This window comes from Amblyomma mixtum, chromosome 5, assembly GCF_055824585.1.
Source record: "Amblyomma mixtum isolate Tamu chromosome 5, ASM5582458v1, whole genome shotgun sequence".
NCBI lineage: Eukaryota > Metazoa > Arthropoda > Arachnida > Ixodida > Ixodidae > Amblyomma > Amblyomma mixtum.
The window spans coordinates 12260082-12266557 of record NC_143016.1 but is presented as its reverse complement, the minus strand read 5'-3'; the positions used below and the strand labels follow the sequence as shown (position 1 = coordinate 12266557).

Sequence of the window (6476 nt, the reverse complement as noted above, 5' to 3'; positions counted from 1 at the left end):
TTTAATAATACGCAATAATCTTCTAACAATAACAGAGGCTAGCTTAGTTCTTATATATTGATCAGTTTTGGAAGGTTTTTGTAATAGGCACAGGAACGAATCTTCATAGCACCTATATAATGCCTACATGATGAGTTTGTGCTGTGGAGCATTTGAGCCTTCTTCAGTAGCCAACAGTGACACGGCGGCCCTTAAAAAAGTACGCCTCTAGTGCACTTAAGGAGGAGGTCCCATGCTTCAGTGGCCACTGGCAAATTTTGCAGGCAGTGCCAACTAGAACGGCAGCAGTGTGAACAGTAGGTGTGTAGTTGGGAACAGAGCCGAGTCCAGTCATAAAAGGCAGGCAGTCACAGAACCGTGAGAAACAACAACAGGAAAAAGCGGCAAGCTACCGAAGAGCGCATCTTCGACGCAAAAGAGGGCAGAGCGATAGAACAAAGGACGAATACGCAATCGAAGGGAATAATGGAGCGTCCAGCGGAAGCTTTTGTCTCCGCTGGGAGATGGCTGTGGGAGAAGGGTACCGGAGAACGGAGTAAGCCGGCATTGGGGCTTGCAACGCAGCGTCACGGTGATGGGCGAATGGAAGCGATTGGCGAGTCGGTCGGGCGCCTTAGGAGGACCCAATTGGACCCAATTCATAATTCAGGCAGCCTCTTCGACCACCGCTAAATAAACGATGCGGAAGCGCAAGGAAGACATGCTCCCGAATCGCCGTTGCTCCATTCGAGACGGGCGCATGGCACAACTGGTGCACCCAGAGGTGCGCCTTATCTTTTTTGGTTTTTTTTCCTGGCGCTGGTGCTTCTACCTGCTCTGTGTGGCGATGCGAACGCCTGAGTCTTTGACCACGCCACGGGCTATGAGTAGGAAGCAATACGGGAGCGGGCAAAAATGGACCGACCGACACACGGCAGGGCTCAGGATGCAGGATCGATTTTCTGGCGTTGGGTCCTTTCCTTACGCTGTGCACTGCGTTCTGTCTTGCTCAAATGGTGAATGAGTGACGATCAATTTGAAAGCAGCAAAGAACAGTGGAGAATTACTGACGCACTGAAATACAAGAGGTTTAGGCGTGAATGAGCCAGAGTGAGTGGCAAGGAGATATTGTTCCACTACGTTGAAGCAAGGAGGCATGTACCTCAGTTCTTTTGACTGTGTCTTGAATGCATGCTTGTAAATCTTGTGCATTTTGTAGCAAGTTTCGGAAGAACCACTTCTTTTCCGCGTTTAACCGATGTCTGCACAATTTACATTCAAGAGGAGAGAGTAGCGTAGTTTGTCTGCGATATGCAAATGAGACTGAATGCACCATAGTGAACCTTAAGCAACTGCACGCAAGGAAATAACTCTGAGTGCATGATACCCAGCAAATAAAGGATCCGGGTAAAGATGGCGGTAAAGCTGCGCAGATTTTCAGCGTGAAAATAAAGAGCCCTAGTTGATCGGGTGTATCGCGATTGATACTTGGACCAGCTTCCTCGCTAAAAGCACTGTTACGTTCCGTCTTTCCTAAGAGAATTATCCTTTCCTAGAAGTGAGCAGTAGGGGTTGAAAAGCAGCCTAAATGTTGGCACGAAGTCTAAAACAAAGAAGTATTTGCCGTAGGAGAATGCATAATATTGCAATAAGCAAAGTGCAAAGTACCTCATGGCACCTTGCAAAGAAAACTCTATGCAACATTTTGCGCTCAACGCTAGTGTCTGTTGATGTCAGGGCGCTCATGTGGCGTTTACATTCGTTCCCATATAAGGGTCCAAATTATCGCCAGCAGGAAAAGAACTCAAGAGGACAGAAATACTCGACGCTTTGTTCAGAATAAAATATTTTTAAGTGTACAGTGAAAGGCGAAATCGTGAATGCCTTTGCAGCCAATATATATTGGAACGTTATATGTTTTGAATACAACAGTTAATAAAAAATTAGCGGAGGAAGCCGCTTTTAGAAAACATTGCATTTAAAACTCAGTTTATTCTCAATTTAAAGAGTACCATTAAATGCACATAGGCCTATAAAAGAGCAAATTGAATCAAAGTATCGAAAACTTGCAGCATTTATCGAATCGAGAAACGGACGCAAGTGGCAAAGTAATAATAGTCGCGTGTAAAATAAAAAAGAGTAATATACAATGAAGTGTTACTTCTGTAGAACGTGAATAAGCAAGCATCCGCAAGCATTGCGACATTTTATTTCCTTAATTAACGTCCTCCTCGATTGCGAATCATAAATTTGCAGCTCCCCTTTATGGCATCGATCTTTTACCTTTTGCCTTGAGTATGGCTTGTTCAAAAATATTTGACAAGTGCGGCGTGGACTAGCAGGGAGTCTAGTTAATACGTGATATGCACCTTTTTCGAGAACTAAAAAAATCGGTTTCGGTAGTGAGAAATGTTGCAGCATTAAGTGCTGCTTTAAAGTTAATGCTAGCCGACGTTCAGATCCATAGCCACTTTTTTACATTACCTACACTAACTCACTCAATCAATTCACTCACCGACTAGCTTACTTCATTATTGAATATTTTAACTACTCATTTCAATTATTGAGTGCAACTCCAAAAAATGGATTATAGGCCAATTACTATGCACAAGAGGTAATCTACTTTTGAAACACGGTTTCCTACAATTCCTCTCTCCTGCACTTCATCGGATGCATCCAGCAGCCCCTTGCAGACAGATACAGAGATTGTGCTCAAGAAGGCTTAAATGCGCCCTTTTGGCAAACAACAAAAACCTAGAGTTTTCCTGCTGTGAGAACGCTAACAATCAGCTGACAAGCGTCCTAGCTCGTTCTAAACACTCGGTTAGAAAGTTATGATGTAAGGAACACGATATTAGAAAGTACGCATACTTCGTGGCGGCAGGCGTTCGAACTAGAGGCGTTCGAAGCGCTTGTCCTGTCTACCTCGTTTCTTCTGTGTCGTGTCTTTTGCGCAAAAAACCCACAATGCTTAGGCACCAACTAGCCTGCAAAAACATACTCGCAAAACATACTCGAACTAGAGCCCAGTACGGGCTGGGGTCCCCCCGAAAACCCGGGCACTGCCCGGCATCGACCGGCCGCGGAAAGGTGGTTGCGGCGGGTACTTAAATGTTAATCATGCAGTAGCGACAGCCAAAGGTGGACAAATACCTATACAGAAGAAAGAAGCTCTTGGAAATATCGCTGCGAAGGACTATCTGACGGGACAGCAACACCTGCAAAAGGTCTCCCCCGCTCATTCGGTTGGTGATTACGGAGCCGGAATTGCGGCAGCACAAAATGTCACAACACGACTGCAAAGCTTCAGCATAAACGCTGTGACGAAGCGAACAGTGGCCATGCAGGCTACCATGGCAGAGGAAAAGCCGCTAGGAGGCAGGATAGATTGCGACCCATTCATCACAGGGGCGATGCGTTTCTGTAAAAATCCCATGCATAAAGCAGATAGCAAAGCTAGGGCAAGCGACTACTGCCTAGCCTGTAAGAATCCACGACACAGCCCAGGTCACCTCGCGGCTGTCTTGCTGCAACATTCGCAGAAAGGCGCCACGCTGCGTCATTGCAACAATCCAGAGCACCAGCACGTCGAACAGCCTCTTGACGAGTTCTTGCGTGTTGGAGCTTCGGGAGCCGAGATGCCAGTTCTGACGGTGAAATACAAGATAGGATTGTCAGTGTATCCGTCGCAAGTGCGGTCTTCTGGACGGTAGCACTGCCATTGGCCGCAGTGATCTTTCTCTTAGCCGTCGAATCAATGTTTTTCGTTGATTTATGGCCGCCTATCCCACCGAACGTAACAACTGTGCGGCCACCAGGCGGCGTCTACTACTGCAGAACGTTATCCTGTGACAGAAAAGCCGACCGGCTGAGATCTCTCCTTAGCGGCACGACGGGGCCGTGCGATGACTTCTGCCAGCACGTGTGCGACAGTTGGGTGCGCAGTCAAAGCTTGTCGAGCCCTGAAACCGGGACTGCTGTTTCCAGCGACACAATAATCCAGGACGACCTCATCACCACCCTTGAAACTGGCCTTGTCTCTAAAAAGCGGCAGGATGTGAGCGTGGCTCTTGCGCTGTATGACGCATGCACCGACCGCGCACAATCGGGCAGAGCTCTGGCCGCCATGGCCGAGCTCTTTCGACGGTGGAAGATCGGCCGCTGGCCCACAGACGCACTTGCATCCCCGAAGGAGGCCTGGTTCTTTGCCGGTGAACTAATTAAAGGCATCGGTTCGAAAGCGCTTGTGGACGTGTTCGCTGCCATTGACGAGGACGAACCCGCCAGGATCACCATAGGTTTGGGAAAGCCAAAATTTTAGTTTTCTTGCAACGATGCTACCCGGCCCGGTGTCGTTAACATCTTTCGAGACGCCCTTGCGGAAAGCATGGCAGCCGTGTCGCCAGCATTCAGTCAACTCATTGACGAGATCATGCTAGTCATTACTCGCCTCGGTTCGAGTCCACTCGAGCCTGCCGATTCTGAAATTGGCATGCGTGGCTTTGACGTCATAAGGCTTACCGATCTGCACTATGGAATTGCGGAGCTGCTGAGAGCCACGTTCGAAAACAATTCTTCACTCCAACCAGAAACGAAGACTGTGCTCAAATCAGCAGACTATCTTCAGGGCCATTTAGTCACTGCTCTGCGGGAGCTGCCACCCCGTGCCGTCATGAACTATCTGGGATTTCAAGCTTTCATCACTCTGGCGCTATTTGTAGAGACACCGCCTTCTACGGCAGCTGTTTAGCAAGGGTTTCCTGGGGAGGACACTGCCCGATGTGTCCAACACGAGTCGTCTTTGTCTGGTGGCGGTAGAACGAGTGCTGCCTGGATGCTTCGCGAGAATGTTGCACCTTCCCAGCTCCGGGGCCCTCGTCATCGACAAGCTCTCGCAACTAGTTGGAAGCTTCTGACGGAGCTTCGAGCACCTCACCTGGATGGACGACATGGCTGTGGTATTGACCTGGTACTTGCTAAAGGAGTACGCAACGTCTCCTTGTGGCGAAGACGCACCGTGTCCCTCGTCCTCGGCTTCATTTGCGAAGGAAAACTCGATCAAGTTCTTCGTGTCGGTGTCCAGGGACCGCCAACAGAGAACTCGGCGGGTTGGCGGTGAAGGCGTCGTACCCTCCCAACTCGTGACATTTGCGACGCACGACATTGCGGGGCGACGGGTTCACATCCCCGCGGCGCTGTTCAACGCCTCCGTGCCGGCCAATACGAGCCACTTCTCGCTGCACTTCTCGCGTTTTGCTGTACGCTTCTACCGCGCCCTCGTGGAGGCCGCGCTGCGCAGAGACACGGTAGCAGCCTCACTGCGCTATGGGGACGACCCTGTGCGTCGTTTTGAGGAACTGCTGAAGTGCTTCGAGTGGGAACTGGGGCAGCTCCCGTTAGTCCTACGCCAGCCCATTGCTCCAGACTCAATGGCAGCACGTGGGGCTGTCCTTCAGCAGACGGTGGCCGTGCAGTTAGCCTTCAGGGCGTTCCAGGAGCTCCTGCAGATCCGGCGAACATGGAACTTGGACTTCCGGTTCGCCCAGCTTCCGGCCCTGAACGTGGGCCAACTCTTCTTTGTGTACTACGCGCTAGACAACTGCGAAGCGGCGGACAGGGTGTGCCAGGAGCACCATGCCAAACGCCATGCATTCGCGATCGAACTCCGAGTGACTTCTTCGAAACACTAAGAGCTCCTAGTTTTCTGAGAGAAAATTACATCCGGTTATGTGAGGTCAATGCGATTGACAAACAGGCTTTAACCACTTGAGAAGGAAGACTTAGAGGTGTTAATAAATCCATGTTAAAAGTGAAGCACTCTTCTCAGCTAGATAGAGAAGGGGTTTATGCCTCACACTGGCGGTTTCTATTTGCTACGTGTCGCAAAGAACGTTCTTCTGTTTCGCCCTGCAGTATTCACTGGTAGTGTCTATGCCTTGCAATGCGGCCAGTAGATGCATAGCCTTCTTTCGCAATGTCATTTACCCTAATATAGTGTATGTACATGGTTTATCACACAAGCGGACGCATTTTTGTCACTTGCCTTGGTAGTAGAACACTGAGCTGGTACCTCTTGTTGTCGCTAATTATTTCCGGCTACCTACCACAGCCCGAACAATGCATAACAAGAGCTCAAAACAAGCCTTAGCATCCACCATCACGAAAAGCAACGTGGCATTGCTTCCTTGGCACTTAGGCTCCCTTTCGCTACGTTGTGACAATGAAATTGCTGCCGGCGGGCCTGTTCCAGAACAGCACATTCTAGTGCGCCCAGCCGGAGGCATCTTCAGCCTATCCTACCCCAACGACCCGATCGCGGCTAGCTGAATATTTTGGTTTGGTTTTACGGGGTTTAACGTCCCAAATCGACTAAGGCTGAATGGGCACTACCGGCTGCATATCCGAGATCAGGAAATGACCTCCTTTCTGCCCGGAGCCAGAGCCGATAGGCTCGCCCTCCGTGGTCGTCGCCATCTTGCTGTAGTGATTGTGTTTGT

At 49.7% G+C, this 6476-nt stretch overlaps 1 pseudogene; it reads left to right on the top strand.

Annotated features, from left to right (window-relative positions):
- Positions 1–679: 679 nt before the first annotated feature.
- On the top strand, positions 680–5669 carry LOC149341305 (uncharacterized; annotated as a pseudogene).
- The last annotated feature ends 807 nt before the right edge of the window (positions 5670–6476 follow it).